The sequence below is a fragment of the Ctenopharyngodon idella genome, chromosome 18, assembly GCF_019924925.1.
Source record: "Ctenopharyngodon idella isolate HZGC_01 chromosome 18, HZGC01, whole genome shotgun sequence".
Lineage (NCBI taxonomy): Eukaryota > Metazoa > Chordata > Actinopteri > Cypriniformes > Xenocyprididae > Ctenopharyngodon > Ctenopharyngodon idella.
The window spans coordinates 20,509,974-20,529,998 of NC_067237.1; the positions used below are offsets into that span (position 1 = coordinate 20,509,974).

At 36.3% G+C, this 20,025-nt stretch overlaps 1 long non-coding RNA gene across 2 annotated transcripts; it reads right to left on the reverse strand.

The window, feature by feature from the left end:
* Positions 1-1,135: 1,135 nt before the first annotated feature.
* Positions 1,136-19,184, reverse strand: LOC127500276 (uncharacterized). 2 transcript variants are annotated; one of them, XR_007926295.1, is made up of 4 exons: positions 18,920-19,184; positions 8,612-8,770; positions 3,813-4,248; positions 1,136-1,525 (listed from the first exon to the last, which is right to left on the reverse strand). It is a non-coding gene; the product is annotated as an uncharacterized LOC127500276 (long non-coding RNA). The 2 variants fall into 2 exon arrangements; XR_007926294.1 differs by lacking the exon at positions 18,920-19,184 and having other exon boundaries at positions 8,612-10,660.
* Positions 19,185-20,025: the final 841 nt, after the last annotated feature.

Sequence of the window (20,025 nt, forward strand, 5' to 3'; positions counted from 1 at the left end):
AAAGTTGAACAAAAAAGAACAAACAGAACCTTTTTGTTTCAGCTGTACATAACACTTTTTTTGAATAAAAAAAAAAAATGGTAACAAGGTTAATTTTGACAGATTGAGATGTTTGGTTGCGTTTCACCTAAAACATCAGATGCATTGCACACTTTGACAGATGTAAAAGGTGTTTCTACCTCCCACTCTCTACCTCCTCTCTGTCAGCATTTCACTACACAGTGTCACTAATAAAAGACTGAAAAAAGCTACAACACTATACAGTACTGTCAGAACTAATTTAATACATTTCAGTTACTAACTTTAAGGTCGCAAACCTTTTCTGTCTTCATTTTCTGCAGACATGCCACATGACATCTAATTGATGTTTAATAGATTTTGGTTAATTTTGCCTTCACATTTTGCATTGTTCATTACCCTGCGTTTGTTGTTTAGTGAAGCAATTTATCCAGCTTATCCGTATTAACCTTCACACATGCAACCACACACAAATTCTTTTTTTAAACCTTCAGTATTTCTCTTTCTAGTGTTTTTCTCTTCTTTCATAAAATTTTGGTCATATTACAGTGAGCGCCTTGGGCAAGTGCCGAGCTGCGGGATGAGAAATGGTGCACCTGTGTGCTGTCTAAAGATAGTCTAGCAGTAGAGGGCCAGAGAGCAGACTCCAGAGGACCCATCCGTCTCAATCGAAGGCTGCAGCTGACACCTTACAAAGAGGTACAATTAATAAGGACATTATCCGTCGGCAGGCAACAATGGGGGCCTGACGCACAGACACTAACCCCTGGAGGTCTGGAGAGTAAGGGGAGGGATGGCAGGCCTGCAGGCCTTTAGAACAAGGCTCATTAGGAGCAATTTCTCCACAACATGAAATACTATCCCATAATAGAGCCATCTTTTCAAACCATTATCAGCTTCTGTGTTTGGATTGGGTCATTTTCAAGGATCAATCATACGTTTGTCAGGGGCTGCTGAAACATGTTTCTTGTTGGAAGAAAAAAAATGTCTATAGACAAAGGCCCCCCATTTCTTTTTGTGATAAAATGTGTGTCCTTGAATCAATTTTTTATTAAGTTCCTATTATAACAGAAGGGTGAAAACTGAGGTTTTGTACATTTTCAAGCCATTTTTTAATCATTACACTTTCATAGAACAACAGCCATTTTTAAAACAAACAAACAAAAAAAACAAAACAATATTTTATCATGACTTTTCTTAAAAAGCATTTTTAATCTTTTTTTCATTATGTTAGAAGAGCAGAAAGCAAGCTTTTAATCACTTATCATTAAACCACAGAAGAAAGAGAGTGAATAACAACATTTTGACAACAATTTGTTTTCTTCTGGAACTAATAGCACTGATTTAAGATGATGCCATGCCATCATTCACAATAAGAGAGGACCTGTATAGTCTGACATTTCCAGCGTTCGGGAAGGTTGTTTCTGGTCATTGGGCAGTAGACAAAAGCTGAACTCTCATGGTCTTGGGTCAGATCTAGATTGTACCAACAGAGGAGGTCACTCAGCTGGAAAAGAAAAACAGAGGAGAGTAAAAACAATGTGGACTCATGTGGATTTAGAGGCTTTTTGTTCACTTTTTGCATTATAAAATTGTGTAAATTGCAGAAAATGGAGTATTTGCCACAATTGTGCTAACGTTTTCTAGGAATAAATCAGTCTCCACAAACAAAACACTTACTGTTCTACCCAACAGTGCAGCATGGTAAATCAAGGCAGTGTCAATCCTGAGTGCTTTTAGTGAGGTACGTAAGTGTAAATTAAATGAACCAAAGCCTATTCTGTGCTTAACTCTTCCCCAGTTATTTGGAAAGTCAAGAGTTCCTTTGCCTATTATCGGTTTTATTTTATGATCCATTCCATGGGGATGGATTGAGCTTGGTTATGGATTAACAGTGCGATCAATGATTAGATTTGAGCCTGGCTTCGAGAGCTGAGGAAAATGAATTGGAAAATGCTGTCAAACCTTTATCGACCCACCCCTAAGACTTGCTTTCATTGTGGGCAGAATAATATTGTGATGAGTAGCTAATTTCCCATTTTAAACACAACCTTCACCCCTCGCGTTCTCATTGGACTGGACTGTTTATTCATTATAATTATTCCTTTTTCTAATTAGGTTTTACACATTCAGTATGCATGCATGCTACAAATGACAATATAAAACTTTAGGAATGCATTTTAGTAATGATGCAAAGCCTATTTGTGAAATCTTGTAAGATGTACATTCAAGTGCATCAATTAAAAATGTTATTACTAATATCTTTTCTTTTCTTTTTTCTTTTTTTTTTTTTTTAACAACCTACTGCAGAAATGAAATTTAAATTAGATTGAAATGGGCTGAATTTAAGTAGATGCATTTCATAGGTGTCAAGTGTTTTGAGTCCAGAATTATCAGTTATGAGACAATAAGTTTTAACAAATTCCTTAAATGGTTTAATTTTGAAATGCCAAGCTTTTGGGAATGGAGTCAAATTCTATTTCTTCACCTTAATGATTTGTTTGGGAGTTTTATTTTCATTGCTACTATTTTTTTTTACACATCCGAAAATAAGTGCAGAAAATAGGTACTCTGTTAGAATAATTATCACCATTGACCCAACTGTTAAATTGTTTTCATTACCATCATAAATAATAGTTGCGAATTAGTTGTTTCTGATAAAAGGTATGCGAGGAAAACACCATCAAATTCTTTCCTTTTCTCTCTTGTGCTTCACTTTCTGTTGAAAATGCATTTCATTGATATATTTAAGCAATAAATCTCTGCTCAGATTGTTCCCATTTCTGTGGAATAACAAGAAAGTTGTGATTGGAAGTAGGGGAAAAAAAAAAAGACAATATGGTGTAATTATTTGAATATTTGTAGTCTTGTTTTATTTCACGAGAAAAACAGATCTTGGTTCTATAATTCTTTCCACTTTCCATCTCATATTATTGCACAAAATCACAATGATTTCCTCCATTAAATGCCACAAATTACAGAGTGAGAGAAAGGGCCAGAAAGGTGGATCCCATTCATTTCATGTTTCATTTTCTGTATTGTATTCCAAAGTTTCTCCTCCCATGCCTGCTCCTGCTCTTCATTATTGAAGTAGAACAGTGATTAACAGCAATTTACAGTATAATTATGTGAAACAAAAGGAAAAAAAAAAAAAACTCACTTTGCAGAAGTACAAAACAAGTGTGAAATATGGCATACTGAACCAATAGTAAGATGTATTGTGAAAAAGAAAATTTTATATATATAATATATATATATGTATATATATATTTATATGGTCAAACCAAAAATCAAAAGTTATTCAGACATTTTTGATATTTTTGGTATATTTTTACTAGTGGGTGCAGGACACTATAGTTCATTTGTGTAAGTGAGGACAGCAAAATAAAGTAAACTGTGACATATTATACCCAAAAATTCTTCATACAGTGGATTACCAGTGAAATTGATAAAATTTGGGACCAAAAATTATTCAGACACTGTGACCTGACCATGTTTTGCTTAAATGTTATCTGACATAATTAAGATTATTCTCACACACAGTTTAACTCTGAGATCTTGTCATATTTTATTACCATTTTTTTAAACTATAGTGAATAAACTGTATTAATGAATGAAATATTCAAGGTGTCTGAATACATTTTGGTTTGACTGCATATATATATATATATATATATATATATATATATATATATATATATATATACAATGTGTATGTATGTTCTGCCATGTAAATGAGCATAGTAATCTCTCTCTCTCTCTTTTTTTTTTTAAATTGTAGGTGGCAATAATACCTTGGAGGTCTTGAGGAAATCATGGTCATAACCAAGCTAGCGAAAGTACTAAAGGGCTCCTCCTCTTAGTAGCTCTTATCTTCAGTGAACTCTTTAAAATGGAAGGTCCTCCATGGAGACTGGGTCAATATCCTGAGGGCTGGCACAGCAGAGAGGACTATTGATCTCTCCGTATCTGTTTCCAGTGCTCTACCTCAGCTCACATGATACATGCCACAATTCCTGCCCTTGTTCCTATCAAAGGGCCCTTCTGCAGGGCTACAAAGACGGCCGTGGCTTTCCGCCCAACATGGGGCGATTTTGAAGTTGTTTGGTGACATAATACTGTAACTGATCATATGGAGGCCTTTATAACCTTGTGGCGAAACAGAGACGCAGATTGCCAGCAAGCCCTGTCAATCAGAGGGAGAGGAGATGGCGGTGAGGTGCGAGGCCTCTGTGAAAATGAAAAGGAAAAAAAAGCAAATCAGGTTAACTGGTGATCAACCAAATGTCTCTGACTCTAATGAGGCCTTAGTTGCCCATGGCAATGCGTAGTTCAGGAACAGGGTCTTTCTCTTTTCCTTGTGCAATCCTTTGATCATGTTTGCTTTTCCACTGCTGGGATTCTCATTGTTGTTTTTAATTACTTCTCCGCCAAATGGCACAGATGAAAGATAGGTGTCTGTAATTAATAACATTTACATAAATTAGCATCACTAACAAGTCTCATTAGTAGCTTCTGGCTTTTGTTTTGACTGAAGTCTCATGTCACCTTCTTATATAAGCTTTAAGTATACAGAACAATATCAGAAAGGGGGCATAATTCACTTGATCTCCGCCATATTTTTGGTTACTTCAGTGGAGGTAATTAAATCCACCACACATTCCAATGATTAGGGTCAACCTGTGGAAATATGCTGACTTCTTTATTACGGCATAATAGAATCGGCCAACTCTATTCAATTAGTCAGTTCAGAGAGATACTTTGTGGTGGTGAACATGCAGTTTTCAGTCAGGCTCAAATGGCTGATCAAAGACGCTTGCAGCTTGCCGTTTGGCTGCGTATAATGAGGGTCAGGACAATGCGCTTTATCTGCGGTTGCTATGCAGGAGACTCTTAAATGCGCCATTTTAGTCTTTTGATATTGGTCAGCATGATAATGACAGGGGAGAAATTTGCTCCCATTGCAATCAATATCTATAGGGCGCAAATGAAAGAGAGGAAAAAGCTTTCTTTCAGGTGGACCTGTCACCCTGATAATGACGGAAAAGCCCACAGGTTTGTCTTCAGTGCAGTGGAAGTCATGCCTGAAATGGTAGATTACTTTTATGTAGTACCTCCACAAAGGCTTCACATATGCGGCATGGCAAATGGAGCAGACCCAGGGCTCGGTAATGACTCCCGAATGCCGCTCGCTGCCTGCGCTCGTATGCTTTATAATGATGCATTATGTCGTCTCCGCACAGCGAAACCATTTTTTTTTCTCTCCCTCTTTATCTTTTAAGTGTGCTGAGGCCTGGAGAGGAAAAAAAAATGCATATTTACGTCTGGTGTGGTAAATAGACTTTATATAAGCCGCATTTGTTGTGATGTTTGCTTGCGTGCACAAAATCGTCTCCTGTCTCAGATAAAGAGCCCCACACACACATTCTGTAACAGTGTGCTTCAGCTGAGTAGATCAATAATGCACTCTCTTTCTGATGCCGGTACCAAGCGCTCTGTGATTAGTTTGACAGAAAATGACTCCCTAATCAGTGAAATGTATTCTGTTTTGGTGGCTAAATGAGGGTGTTTACACTCATCCCCGTGCAGGTCAGGGAAACTCCACACTTTGCTGCTTTGAGACAGAGCACTATAATCTGTGCCAAAAGGACAGGCTGTCATTACATGCGAATGGAGTAATAGACTGACATTGATGCTATGGCGAACAATTGGTTTTCCGGCATCAGTCAGGTGGGCTGCCGACTAAATGATGAGGGAGAAGAGGCAAAGTGTTTGTGTGTGTGTGAGAGAGAGAACGGCTGTCAGAGGGATCATAGAGCAGGAAAGCCTGTCTTGTCTTTGTGATGGAGTCTCGCTCAGCATGGGAGATCTGACTCCGTGCCAGTCTTTGACTGTCTCTGCTTATGTAACGTAATAGTATCACCTTTTGTGTGTAAATGTGTGCGTATGTTTTTTTTTATTTTGAGTGCTTTAACTGTTTGTGAAGATGTGCATATCATTCAGCCACTGTACCTCTCTTAACAGTGCCATTATGTGCAATGAAAGTGCTGATATTAATTTTGTTCATTTAAAACAATTATCCTCTCCATATTTTAATAGACATTCTCAGCCGCTTGTCAAATGGAGACATCTGTACCATAATGAAGCCTTTCTCTCGCTATCATTGTCTCCATTCCGCCTCTGTTCTTCTTATACGTGACACTCTTTCTAACAAAGACCTCCGATCGCGCAAAATGCGACGTCTTATTCAAACTTGCACATTTGAATCGAAATAGAGACATCACTGTCCATAATCCTGTGGATGACAAGTGCGTGACAGAGTTCAAAGGTCAATGGCTGTCAAAGTCTGGTCATTTTTGGGGGGATTTGTCCTCTTCTATTCAAGTGAAAATCGCGATGACGCTTTGTCTGTGGCACTATGCCGGAAACAGGCAGAACAAGGGAGGCCTCAGTGCTAAATTCTCACCTGTCAGTGTGCTGGCCTGGTTAGAAAAAGGGCAGGGGAAAGGCTTCGACTGGCCAATAGTTGGGGTCAAGGACGGACCAGGCGCTGCCACTCCCCAGCCACATCATCTTTGTATGACAGCACCACCCTAAGGTTGAAGTTCAGTCGGGCTTTTTCAGTGACACAGAGCTTAACGTCAAACACAAGATTAAAGCAGGGGTGTTGCATCTTGGCAGAGCCCAAATGAAAATATCAAGCGCTAAGCCCTTCTCCGTGTCGAGCGGAGCCAAGGGGACAGGTAGCTAATATTAGAGAGAGGAGACGGCCTAGTTAGCAGCGACTGCCTGCTGCTTTCCGAGTGCTCGGTCCTGGTCAAAAGGCCACCCGGGCTTTGCTGCTGCTTTATTGGTAAAATATATTACAGTTGAGGCCAGCCGAACTGCCTTATTAGAAGGTGGGGGTGTGAAAGAGATGCCCCTTTGACATATTTCCCAAGCACCGCGCATATCTCCATATTACTGAATAAATTACTATAAGTCCGGATTGTACTACTCTGCCTTTTAATATCTGGGGCTTTATGAGGAGTCAATAATTGGCTCGTTTAAACAAACATTACCTCAGCAACGACGGCGAACAAATTTGATCATTTTAGTCGAGGAAAGGATGGGAAGACTTTTCAAAGTTCTATACAAAGAAAGACTTTTCTACTTTCAAAGTTGAACAAACATTTAAAACAGCAAAACACAGTAATCAGCCATTGCATTATAAGCTTCAGCCACTTGGTTACCATATCTTGTGTTATAAAAGAAAAGAATAAGAAATATAATCAGGGTCTCACGTTAAGGAATTCTTTTATAGAGGATATAGGCTAGCTGGTTCTGGTTTTTCGATTACCATCTCGTATTGCTGTTGGCTTTTAATGAAACAGAAGTGGTGAGCTGAATATCTTTAACAGTCTGTTTTAACAGGCTTTATGCATGTGAGATGAGGGGAGCCGAGGAGAAGTCACTGAAGCTCATTAACCGCGCACAGTGGAGTCAAAGGCCATCGCCCAGACCGCTGAGCAGTCACTTGACCAGAAATATCTATTGAATGTAAATAAAGATATTTCACATCTCTTAATATTTGTTTCTAAACAGAGATTTTGTTGATTGACCGTAGAATCTATTTATATATCTCATTTCAAATGCATGCTTTATTATTTTATATATTTACCCTAGTAAAAAACCTATACCAAAATCTATTTATCTACATTTATTTCATACTAAGTATACTTCAAATCCACACTGTAAAAAAATAATTTTCATGATTTGTTTTCTTTTGTCAAATCAACTTCAGTAATTAATGTGGTTCAGATAACATGATATTTTGAGTTTCTGTTGATTAAACCAATCGCCTTCATTGTATTAACTCAAATTTTTAATTTCAATGAACTCAAATTTTCAAGGCAACCAGGTAACTTACTTTTTAAAGTTAAACCAACAATTCTTTACAGGGCATTAACATATTGACATATCACTTAAGACTTACTGATATAAAATTATAATGAAACTTTATTTAGAAGTTTTCTTTATTGCACAATGCACATTTCTTAATATTATGCCTAAGTGTTATTAATAAGGATTCTATGATCTTTGTATAATATCAGTCTTTAAATGCAAGATATTTAAAGTGTACCTAAAGTATACTTGCAATAGTTCCACTTTAGCACAATCGAATATACTGAAGTATATCTTTAGTTGGACCTCAGCACTACTTCTGAACAATTAAAGTGCATTTAGAACAAAATTAGTTTATAAAAAAAATATACCAGTTTAGTATACCAACAGTACAATTGTAGTGTATTTTTTATTTAGCACATAAATATGTAAATGTATACTTAGCACAAAATAAATTTATTTCAAATACATTTTAGTATATTTTTTCCACTAGGGTAACTATTGAGGAATTTTTATAATTTTCCATTTTAGTAGCTTATGTTACCATGTGAATATTGCATGGAAAAAGTCTCTCTCCAAAACATGGTGTGAACACAGGCAAATAGAGAGGAAAAGACATGATATAGCTGCTGGAACTAAAAGGCTGGACGACAAATATTTCTGAAGCCTTTAATCAGGTTCAAACCTCCGATATCTCATTGTCTGTTACCAGATGTTGCTGCTTTCCGCTGTGACATATGCTCCAGTCAGCCTGCACAGCCCCTCTGGTAAGGAAGAATGAAGAATTATGCAAGAAGCCATGTTGCCCTAGTGCATCACCTTCACCGCCTTCCCATGAGTGACAGTGACTTCAAAGAGAACAGGGTGCCTGTATCCAAAAAAAAAAAAAAAAAGGGGGAAAAAACATGAAATAACAGCTCTACCAGAACCGCTCACAGAGTCATCTTTTAGAAATGGATCAGTATGTGCGCCCACCCCCTGCTTATCATGCTCTCCTCAAAACCATCGCCCGAGGCTTCCTGCAAATCAGACTACTCTTTCCTTTTTTTATATGGCTCCATTTGAAATAGTGTGACTTTAAAGAAGCTAAGCTGAGACAGGCTGATTTGACAAGACAGCTCATATGCCAGAAACTGTGCAGCACTGCTTCAGAGATATGGCTCTACACTCCCAAAAACGTGTATACCTTAGAGCCAATTTGGCCTGATTAATGGAAAGTTCTGGTAGCGAAGTTGTCATGCTTTAGAAGAAAACTTTTTTAAAGTCCCTAAGGGGCACAAAGTAATATAAAAATTAAATCAATAGTTTGCAATGATCTATCTTTTTTATTTTATATGTCAGTGAAAACTATGAATTTAATTTTTATTGTTTGACCATTTCTAGGTCATCAGATGTTTCAAAATTTGAAATGAACATAAAGTACAAATGAATGAAATTCAACAATTAAACAAGCAGCCATTTTACGTCATTGGAGGACTTTTTCCTATTATAGCTGCTCAAGCCTCAGAAGCTTCAGACCTCTAAGAGGTTTGAGAAGCTTAAAAGAGGCTTAGCTGCCCTTCTCATCACCTCTATACTCCATAGCTGTTAAAGACCTCAAAGAGAAAACACTCTTGTATATGTTTCATTTGCCCCAAACACTTTCAGTTCTGAAATTCAATTTTGAACTCAACTGTTAGAGAGAATGTCAGTGAGCAAACTAGAGGGGAAAAAATAAGACTAATTATATGTGACATTCAGCCTATTGCATGTTTCATGAAGAGAAAGGATCATTTATAAGTTCTGATGTGGTTTATATGAATATGCAATTGAAAATGCAAAGTAAGAAAGCTGGAAGTAAAGACCTATTACCACAACTAAAATAAATGAATGGTTGCAAGTTAAAAATTCAAATGTATTGTTTTAATTAAACCTTTTAAGTTGCAAACATTATTTTGTAGAGTTCTGTTGACATAATAATGTTGATCATTACAATTTAATATCGTCTGTTATTTAAACTCAAATTTCTGCTTTTTTTTTAATTAAGTTGTAGTAACTTAATGAAATTGTCTTAATAACTTCAGAAATTGGGCATTGGATTTCTAGTTCCCAGCATGCTTTGCATAGGACTGCATAAGGAAAATAACTGTTGAAATTAAGTGTTAATTATTATTATTATTATTATTATTATTATTATTATTTGGTGAAGGGAAAGACCTGTTAGTTTTTAATGCTGTTATGTTTGACATTGAGTTTCTTTAATGTTGAAGTTTTTGTGGTTACCATTGTGCTGAAGGTAAACACTATTGACTCTATAAGCAATGACTGCGCAAATCCCAGTGACAATATCTTACTTGTTCATTAAATATACATGTTAAATAAGTTATGTTAGCATGTGCTAGCTGTTGTTTTGAACTAAAATAGATCAGATTAATTGGTTCCAGGGCTACAACTTTTTGAGTGCTACAAACTATTAAGTTCCTCTAACTCAATGTAGCTTGTTGGTTGAATGTAAATTCACTCAAAGTTGGCATAACTCAAAAACATTGATGCAAACTGTTGCGTTATTTTTTGTTGTTGTTGTTGAGCCAACACATTTATTTTTATAGTGTATTTCACTCACACAAGCCATACTGTTTTATAAAAATTCAACCATAGTATGCTTGACCCACATACTGAAGACGTTCATTATTATTTCCGTTCTTTAAGTAGCTGATTTGGCCCTGTTTGGGAGTATGCAATTACTTGTGATGAGAATTTTTTTGGAGACAGAGGCTGATCCTGACGGCTTTTCTCTAATCCCTCCCCTGGATGCAGGCTTAACTAAACAGCAAGTTTGTCACAAGCTCAAACAGCAACTCAGTGTTGCACTGGATACTTCATTCAGCTTAAGCCAACTTATCAAGCACATTCAAAGCACATTCATTGAGCCATGTGGACGGGTCTTTTCTCCAGATCTATTAAATAACACTCTTATCTGTATTTAGCATATGCCATGTATGTCTGCATTGGCGGCTTTAAGCAGATTCACACTCCAAACACCTCGAGCCATCATCGAGCTGAAGCGACAGATAACATTCGGAAACTTCCTCGGACGTGCTGGTTTAACATCTCAATAACTTTATTCCACATCGGAGCAGTTTATTTATTTATTAGCTTCTCAATGTCAGTGAATTCCATATAATTTGCCTTGCTACTCCTCCAGATGGGTGTATTTATTTTGAAAGCAAAATGGTGCTATTTGGTTTTCTCTCGTACCTTTTCCATTCAGTCTATTCAGAAAGCAGGGAACATGATAATGTACAGTAAGTGGCAGGCTGAATCTGAAAATTGCATGCTGGTGGTGAATGCCTGTGTAATGCATAGCATTGCATTCAAAGCATGTAGGCTTAATATAGTAAATTCTGTTTTTGCAAAAGATTCCTTAATAAAAACAAAATCTAGTTCATGGACTAAACAGAACAATGCAAAATATGGCACACCAACAAGTTTAAACAATCCATCTGTAAACAATACTTGAAATGTAAACTGTGCCATGATTTGATAAACACAACACCCACTAAACACAAAAAAGCAACAATTCAATATGTTGCAGACCATAAGTATTCAAGCAGAACTCAAAACATTTAGTTAAATACAATAAATGCAGCTAATAATAGAGAAATAGAGCACATCAGCACAACAAAAGCTGGAAAGCATCCAGGAGAACGCCTGCAGATGCACCATAGTGGAAAATCATTCAGAGAGAGATGTGTTCAAGCTGAAGTGCTGAGGTTGGGAGTTTAAAACAGAGTGCTGCCCTGCACATTTTCATAATCAGTTTACTGGGCCCCCCATTCGGTCAGACACTGGCCCCATCCTTTGCATCAGTCCATTTGTCACCACACAATGTTTGGCACAGCACCATCTTATTCACAAGCTAATAAAAATGCAATTAGTCGGCTAATATCTTTATAATTTGATTTGATTGCACGTTATATCATTTTTTTTTCTTCTTTTTTTAATATAAATATTTAGGTTGTAACATGATTGATGGATGGAGAGGAGTACCATATCTTTTTTTAAATCTGAAGAAGCTACTTTAGATGCAGTAACATGGACAACGGCGGTAAGCAACGTATAAGAAACAACCATTGATCTCTCATCAAAAATCGCTTTTGAGAATTGAAACTTTAAAACGCAACGAATTATTTTAAATCAGGTTCATCATGGACGCAAAATCTGAAGACAGGAAAGGTAAATACTTTCAACGCCAATGAAATGCTGTCCAAAACGCGGATTTTGTACAATTTTATTTAATAATTTTTCCTCCAAACGCGAAATATTCCATTTATTTTAGAGAGCTCTGACGCAGTTGTAGGTAATAAACATTAAATGCCATGCTAACTTATGTGATGTCACTTTTATAATGTAAAAATTATTACTGATATCAAAGGAAATAACAAAACAGAGTGGCAGTGGTGTGTTGTGACGGGTAATTGAGCTTTGTAAGAAAGGTTGTGTGATTTTTGGGATTGTTTTGGATCATCACTATTTTTATTGTCTCTTTAATTACTTTTTTTTTCCTTTTCATAATGTATAATTGCATAAAATTTCACTATTTTCCCCCCTCCCAGAATTTACCCCTATATAATAAACTTATAAAATATGTTTAAACCAGTAAAATTATGTTTTGCACATTTAATTTTTTTCTTAAAATAAATATAAATTGAAATTAAATTGGAATTGATGTGTATATTATTATTATTATTATTATTACAAAGCATCGATGTGCACAATATAGTATCATTATCATCACTTCACTCTTTGTTTTTTTTTATTAAATAAAATAAATAATAGTATAATGATATTTGATTCCCCTGTGCAGGGGCAGCAGAACGACTTTCTTCCAAATGTAAAATAAAATAAATAAATAAATAAATTCCATCAAACGTTATTATATATATTACCATCATCACACATTAGATTATACCAAAATCCAGCGGGTGGTTGATCAACGTCATGACAACCATGTTTATTTTAGTAAATGTGATGAAATCTATTTGATTTGTTTGATTTTTATTTTTTAAAATTTCAGGCAGCCAGACGTGCCTCTATTTAAAGAATCACTCAGCTGCGCGCAAGAGATAGGCTAACTAACATCCGTTGGCTATTTATGTCTTTAAGTTCACGTGGGCTGAATGAATAGGTTACGTTCACACATTGAGACACAAATTTAAAGGTCGTAAAAATACAAGCAAGCAGGCTATGTTTATTTGGAGAAAATCAAATGAACATGATATTATCACAGCAAGAAAACAAACGCAGTCTGCAGTGAGCTAATAAAGTGTCATTTCACACATGCAGCAGACAGTTTTAGCACAATGTTTCCCCGCTATTTTAATAAACAAATCGTATCTTAATATTCAAACGCAGACATTCGTATAGCTTAACTGCGTAAATCATTATTTATCGGGTTAAACTATTCGTAAATATTTCTAATTTAAAACAACATCCAATTATTTTAGACATATCATGACGCACGCAAAATAAATGTATAAATCCCGCGGCTTCAACTTATATTTGCCCGGATATGCGATTATTTTACTCTGCCGTTGAAGTGTGCTGAGAAAAGACGCCTGTAATTCCTCTCTCTGTTTGATATTAGCACAAGGGCTTTGCTTCTAGAGCCTCTGTAAAGGAGCAGTGTGCAACTCCTGCTGCACTGAGCACTGAGCCCCGAGACTCCAAGAACAGCATCCTCCTCTCATACCTGTTGAGAAGTCTTTCATCCTTAATGGGCTCATTAGCCACATTGTTAATTGAGTGCTATTCAGGGCAACATCAAAGCAAAAAAGAAGAAGAGTATGCAGCTCCTTTATTTATTTTTGGCAAATAAGAGACCCAACAGCGCTCTAAATGCAGCTTTCGTGGGGGGTATATGCTGAAGGAGGCTTATTAGTTTTGTAGTGCATTGTGTGCCATTATGTTTAAAACATTAAGCACAATAATATTTTCTCTTCTGATGGCATGCGTTTCAGTTGCATTTCTACTTCTTTGAAGAAGTCTCTTGTCCTTTGTCACAAAGCAGAGAGGGTGGCTCCTCATGAGGGCATTTCTCTACAACAAAGTGTCACGAAAGGCTGCTTATGTAGGAAACAATAAAGCCGGACATTTTTTTTTTTTTTTTATTGTAAGAAGGTATTAGCAAGTATTATAAGCGAAATACATATACACACTGTGAAAAATTATTTTCATGATTTGTTATCACAACATTTTTTCTTTTGTCAAATCAACTTATAATTAATGTGGTTCAGATAACATGATATTTTGAGTTTCTGTTGATTAAACCAATCGCCTTCATTGTATGAACTCAAATTTGTAATTTCAATGAACTCAAAATTTTAAGGAAACCAGGTAACTTACTTACTTTTTTAAGTTAAACCAACAATTCTTTTTTTACAGTGTGTATGTATATATATATATATATATACACTCTTATATGCTTCTAATTATGATATCTAAATTAGAATGACAATTTCAGCTTATCTTATCTAACATCAGATTGAACAGAATAGAATAACATTTTTTTTTAAAAAATGTATTTAATTGATTAAAATAATTATTATAAATGAATTGAAATAGTGAATAATAATAATAATTTGATTGCCAAGCTAAAGAACACATAAATTTAATAATAGACATCAAAACATGTTGTTATTTTTTCCTCTCCTTGTTGCCTTTTTCTTCCACCGATTTTCTATCAGCTCAGTGTTCTCCCTCATGGTGCAATATTAGGTGGTAATAGGATAGGAAAATTGAAGCTAACTCATTGGAATTAAATTTATCAGCATGTGTTCAGAGGTAATAAGCTGTCAGTTATAAACTGAAGATCTGTATTTAGATATATGATAGGGAAGAATAATGAATAGGCAAAATAGATGAAGCTGTTTTGCAGCTAAATTAGTTATTTAGGACCAACAGACCAAGAGCAGATTTGTGATAATGACAATGATTATTGCTTTTTTTTTTTCTCTCCTGATGTTAGATATATAGGCTCAAAGGGCTTTTTTGAGCAGTGAAAGAGTTAACCGTTTTCACAGTGTATAACGTGTTGATAAAAGACATGGAATTGTGAAAAAACATCAAACTTTTTAATGAAGGAAACCTAATGAGTATCAAGAGTAGTGTGCTTACATGGAAGGCTGATCAAACTGGAACCCTGTGAACCAGAGATTGTGTTGCAAAGGAGCTTGCTGACTTCCTTCCCCGGGGGGAGGCTGCCTGGCTTTTACTAGAAAGCACAGGGGGGAAAAGTTAATTTGCACAGCCATGTGTTCACTGCTACAACTCAATAATCCACCTCTTCCTAAAACCCCTGTTTTTATCATAATAATAATGATAATAATACTAATAATCTATTATGTTTTAAAGGGAAATAAAAAATATTGGAGTATTAGTCACACTGTCAAAAAAGAAATAATTTCTGTCTCACCTGAATTTTCTAAAAATAAAGCTGAGCACAGTTCTTACTTTCTTTACGATCAATGAGCCAAAACATGAAAAATTGAATACCAATAAATAATACATCACTTATTAGGTGATGAATGATTTATCAGTATCCTGGAGACTTTGTTGTTCTGATGTTAAAAATTCTCATTACCTAAGTGCCCAAAATGAAATGAATTCAAAATTGTTGCTGCATATCAATTTTGTAAGCCTTTACATTATTGATAAACAGAGATGATTGTTGTCAGAGCCAACTCTTACTGTGATAACAGGTTGTCATGGTTTATTTTAGATTATTGTGCCACCTGCTTAGTTGTCATGACAGCTTTTCAAATTCTGAGATTTTGACATCAAAAGGACATTTAAATCTATTATTGGGAAAGAAGTTTAAAGGGGAAAAAAGTAGATCAAATAATGTAAGACAGAGAAGACTGGAAAAACCTATCCACCTGATATGTCATTATAATGAAAAGAAATGATACAGCCCACACGTATATTATTTTGTAAATATTCATGATATTGCATTGTACGGATGATAGATATTTGGACTGATTAATCTTGGATAGGAATTTTGAATAATTAAAGTGAAAAGTCAGAAAGTTGAACTTTAATGTGAGATTTCAATATACATTAAAGTAAAAAGAAAAAAAATGCATTTTAAAACATGCTGCATAATTATATTAAAACTCTGTTTTATTAATTTTGTAATAGACCCCCAAGAATGATATAAAAAATATCAAAACATAAAAATAAAATTTATATATATATAACCTTACATTACCAGTTATCAGTACAATATACATCACTGATACAATTCACATCAGATTTTGGTTTACAGTCATCTTTATATAACATTCCACTTTATATTATTATTAATTAAAAATCATCTTTCACTTTATTATCTTCCAGCTTGACCTCACTAATATTCTTTGAATTATCAGATAGATTTAAACATGGAGATGTTATTTTCATATAATAAATGGTGGTAGATATAGTACAGTACAGATTATATTTGAAATAATAAGGGGTTTTGTATTTGCACTAGAAAGTAAAATAATCTGATTTCATAGACATAAACACACATTTTAGACATACTAATTTCAACATTTTACTATACTCTCTTTTTTTAGTTAATCAAAATTGAAATGCATTTTCTTTTTAATCCAAAAATGTGTTTATTTGTTTGTTTATTATTATCATTATTTGCAAGCAGCAGTACTGTAAAAAAAAAATTGTTGGTTTAACTTAAAGTAAGTTACCTGGTTGCCTTAAAATTTTGAGTTCATTGAAATTAAAAATTTGAGCGATTGGTTTAATCAACAGAAACTCAAAATATTATGTTAGCTGAACCACATTAATTATTTAAGTTGATTTGACAGAAGAAAAAATGTTGTGATAAATCAGGAAATGATTTTTTAAAGTGTAAGTTTATTGACTTTTAAAGGTGTTTAGCAGAGATGAGTAAAGTAAAAAAGGGCTTTTCCTAGAATTTTGGGGAAAATATCATCTAAGAATAGCATCACACTGGCATCAGAGTAAATGCACAGAAGCCCAGTTTTAATATAAATCTCACATTCAGAGAGGGAGATAGAGCAGATACCTTCTTTCTTCTGACCCACTCTGTGTAAACAGGCAATGACATGAAGAAAAGTATATTAAAAAAAACCCAGCGTGGCTGCTGGACTGGCGTCTGATGCCTGTCAAATCATTAAATAGGAGAGGTGGCGTTATCAATTGCAGGGGATCAGCGATAGTGATGGCACATGGTTGGGATGCGGTATGTCTTCCACGGGGGCACTCCAGGGGCCTTTTGTGAATTTATAAAGCGAGATAAAATCGGCTTCATATTTCGCCACCAAATCGCCTGATGAAAGCAGGCAAGGAAAGAGAATTGCATGGTGGGAGCTTTGTCAAAGTCTCATTGGCTCCAAGGGTTGATGATGAGAAGGGGACAAAAAAGAGTGAAAAGGTAATGAGAAAAAGCCAAGCAGCAGGTTTGCTCTATTTAATAAGTCATCACACCGCTATCTCATTACCTGCAGTGTGTCTGGTGAGAATGGCAAAGCATTGCGGTGTACACTGACAAACTTTTGTCTGTTTTGGGATAATGTTATCTTCCCGGAATATCTCCCGTAAAGCTCAGACAGGAGCCCCACTTTTCCTTTGCACTGACACCATTATGCCACTCTCTCTGATATTAATAATCTTGACAAAGTCTGTTAAAAAAAAAAAAATGTCTGGTTCCTTTTTTTTTTTTTTACGTACAGGAATGTGTGATTGCAATTAAGATACGAGTCCTAACACAATGTGGAAATTAGTGGAATCTGGGTTCCGGATAATTACATACAGAGCTTAGCTTTAAAATACCCTCCCTCAATCACATGAAAACAAATGATCTGGCAGACACGAGGATAAAAAGCAAGATTGTCCTGTCCTCGGGATACAGGCAATGCTACTTGGCACTATCATTTCTTTCTGCAGTTCATCTCATAACTCATCAAACAATTTGTGCTGTCTACACAGAGCCTTTATTCTCTTTCCTCAGGTTTTATTCTGCATCTAAACTGCACGCATACAAAAAAGAAATATATAGCAGCCTGAAGGCAATTGGGTTTTAATGTTGGAGATGATGAATGAGAAAAAGCTGATTTTCTGGCAGCCGGATCACTGCGAGAGGACTCCTGGCTCACATTTGATGTGGGCAGTTAAAACAGAAAAGAAATAAATGAGATGTAATAAGAAAAAATCTTGAAGCAATAGCTGAGACAGCCCTAGTCTATTACTCAAGCGACGCACACAAAGCCAGTCTTTGTGATCTGACAGTCCAACGCAAACGCAAAAAAATATTACCTGCTAATTTACTCTGTTGCGACGTATGCATAAAATATCTGTACTATTACCACGTCTTATCATGCAAACTCACAGACATCGGGGTGGCGGGTTTCTGAGTAGTGGCTGACACAGATGCACGTTAGAACAGATAGCGCGGTCACATGCTCCTATCAGCAAGCCCTCACTCAGAGGGGATTTTTGGAGCGTGTGGAGTTTTTAACATGGAAATTGGCTTTGAACCCCATCTGCACAGGTCGGCACATCTTTGGGCGAGGCAGTGCTACTGCTGACAGGGAAAATGAACCATCAATTCCTTATAATATGGCCTGATTATCATCCTACTTACCCCCTGCAAATTCCAACTTAGAGCTATTCGGTGCCATCAAGGAAATAGTGTAACCCCAGAAAAGATGTGACCCCTTCAATTGATGCGCTTTTTAACCAATGGGAGACATATAGTGTAGGTCCAGGAATTTTTTCTTTCAAACATACATAAACAGCTTGAAGACAACTGTTACACAAAAACAGCCCCAATAACAAAGGAAAATTTTACACTGTAAAAAAAAATTGTTGGTTTAACTTAAAAAAGTAAGTTGCCTGGTTGCAATTGATTTAATCAACAGAAACTCAAAATATTATGTTATCTAAACCACATTGATTATCTAAGTTGATCTGACAATGTTGTGCTAACAAATCATGAAAATAATTTTTTACAAACCTGACAAAAACATTGAGCTGAGTACAAAACACATTAGACATTTCCAGAACGGTGATAGTCAGCCAAAGTTATCCAAATGCCAAAAAATGGAGAATTCAAAACAGCTCCTACCTTTGTAGCCCTGTTGTTTTCATCAAATTAACTAGGACTAGTCTGGCTACAATACCTCCCCCCACCCCCCTCCCCCCTTCGAAAAGTGGAGGGAAAAAGTAGCTGACTGCGACTTAAACGTATATAGCACTCAACCTAAAGAGCAAAGTTTCAATGTGTGAAATGTGAGTGATCGGCAACTTTTTGCGGTGGGACCCGGGTTAGTCCGGCGTGGGATGTCTTTATTGGAAGGGGATTTGTTCTGTTGTTTCCTTGGGCCTGTCCAGCCCGCTGGTGTCCTTTTCACCCGGCCAGGCAGCTGGGTCCCGACCCCTCAGATCTGCCCCTCAAACGGGGCTTCTTTCAGGCCCCCGCTGGGTCCTCCCTGTCTCCTCCCTTCAGCAACATCCCATTCACCCCAGAGATAACTTTATTCATCTTGCGGATCATTGTATCCAGTTGAATGAGGGAACTATGCAGACACTCTAGTGAATTGAACAAGTCTGTGGGGATTGGGAAAGGCCGGGGAGGTTGTGCGAGTAGGGGGTGCACGGGGTGTCTTAATGTCTTCATTTAGAGCAGGCGAAAAAACGTCACGTCTCACTTGTAGCTGACCCAACATTTTATTAGCTACTTGACTGTTTCAGACAAAAACCATAAAACTTTTTCCTTTTTATAAAATATCGAACGCTCACTTTCCTCAATGCCATTATCACCGCCGAGGATGATATGGATAGCTGTGAACGCCGGCTTTCCCTCCGCCTGTGTGAAATTCGGCTGCATTCCTCTCTTATTTTGTCATCAGAGAGTTTGAGCGGAGGTGTCTCAACTGTGTTTGATTTGCCTGCTGTGAGGCTGGCAGGGACAGTTGGGCTTATTCTCTCGCCCGCCTCCGCCCAAGCCACCCAGACCACCCTGCTCTTCTCTCATCATTCATATTCAAGCCAAGGCCTCTTGACAAGTCCGCTGATCTCACTCAATGTTTTGTGATATAGACAATACTTTTTTTTTCCCTC